Here is a 1,932-nt window from a genome sequence, read left to right on the forward strand (position 1 = left end):
AGTTATTCATTTCCATTAGTTATTCATTTCCATTAGTTATTCATTTCCATTAGTAACTCATTTCCATTAGTTATTCATTTCTATTAGTTACTCATTTCCATTAGTTATTCATTTCTATTAGTTATTCATTTCCATTAGTTATTGATTTCCATTAGTTATTCATTTCCATTAGTTACTCATTTCCATTAGTTACTAATTCCCATTAGTTATTCATTTCCATTAGTTACTCATTTCTATAAGTTACTCATTCCCATTAGTTATTCATTTCCATTAGTTACTCATTTCCATTAGTTATTCATTTCAATTAGTTATTCATTTATATTAGTTATTCATTTCCATTAGTTACTCATTTCCATTAGTTATTCATTCCCAGTAGTTATTCATGTCCATTAGTTATTCATTTCCATTAGTTACTCATTTCCATTAGTAACTCATTTCCATTAGTTAGTAATTTCCATTAGTTATTCATTTCCATTAGTAACTCATTTCCATTAGTTATTCATTTCTATTAGTTACTCATTTCCATTAGTAACTAATTTCCATTAGTTATTCATTTCCATTAGTTATTTATTTCAATTAGTAACTCATTTCCATTAGTTATTCATTTCCATTAGTTATTCATTTCTATTAGTGACTCATTTAAATTAGTTATTCATTTCCATTAGTTATTCATTTCCATTAGTAACTCATTTCCATTAGTTATTCGTTTCCATTAGTTATTCTTTTCCATTAGTTACTCATTTCCATGTATTACTCTTTTCCATTAGTTATTCATTTCACTTAGTTATTCATTTCCATTAGTAACTCATTTCAATTAGTTGGTCATTTCCATTAGTTATTCATATCCATTAGTTACGCATTTCCATTAGTGACTCATTTCCATTAGTTATTCATTTCTATTGGTTACTCATTTCGATTAGTTATTCATTCCCATTAGTTATTCATTTCCATTAGTTACTCATTTCAATTAGTTATTCATTTCCATTAGTTATTCATATCCACTAGTTACGCATTTCCATTAGTAACTCATTGCCATTAGTTATTCATTTCTATTCGTTACTCATTTCCATTAGTTATTAATTTCCATTAGTTATTCATTTCCATTAGTTATTCATTTCCATTAGTTATTCATTTCCATTAGTTATTAATTCCCATCAGTTATTCATTCCCATTAGTTATTCATTTCCATGAGTAACTAATTTCCATTAGTTATTCCTTTCGAATAGTTGTTCATTTCTATTACTTACTCATTTAAATAAGTTAGTCATTTCCATTAGTTACTCATTCCCATTAGTTATTCATTTCCATTAGTTATTCATTTCCATTAGTTACTCATTTCCATTAGGTACTCATTTCAATTAGTTACTCCTTCCAATTAGTTATTCATTTCCATTAGTTACTCATTTCCATTAGTTATTCATTTCCATTAGTTACTCATTTCAATTAGTTATTCATTTCCATTAGTTATTCATTTCCATTAGTTATTCATTTCCATTAGTTATTCATTTCCATTAGTTATTCATTCCCATTAGTTATTCATTTCCATTAGTAACTAATTTCCATTAGTTATTCATTTCCATTGGTTATTCATTTCTATTTGTTACTCATTTCAATAAGTTAGTCATTTCCATTAGTTACTCATTCCCATTAGTTATTCATTTCCATTAGTTATTCATTTCCATTAGTCATTCATTTCCATTAGTTATTCATTTCCATTAGTTATTCATTTCCATTAGTTATTCATTCCTATTAGTTATTCATTTCCATTAGTAACTCATTTCCATTAGTTATTCATTTCTATTAGTTACTCATTTCCATTAGTTATTCATTTCCATTAGTTATTCATTTCTATTAGTTATTCATTTCCATTAGTTATTCATTTCCATTAGTTATTGTTTCCATTAGTTATTCACTTCCATTAGTTATTCATGT

The sequence above is a fragment of the Euprymna scolopes genome, chromosome 25, assembly GCF_053919585.1.
Source record: "Euprymna scolopes isolate OS-2025 chromosome 25, ASM5391958v1, whole genome shotgun sequence".
NCBI classification, from domain to species: Eukaryota; Metazoa; Mollusca; class Cephalopoda; order Sepiida; family Sepiolidae; genus Euprymna; species Euprymna scolopes.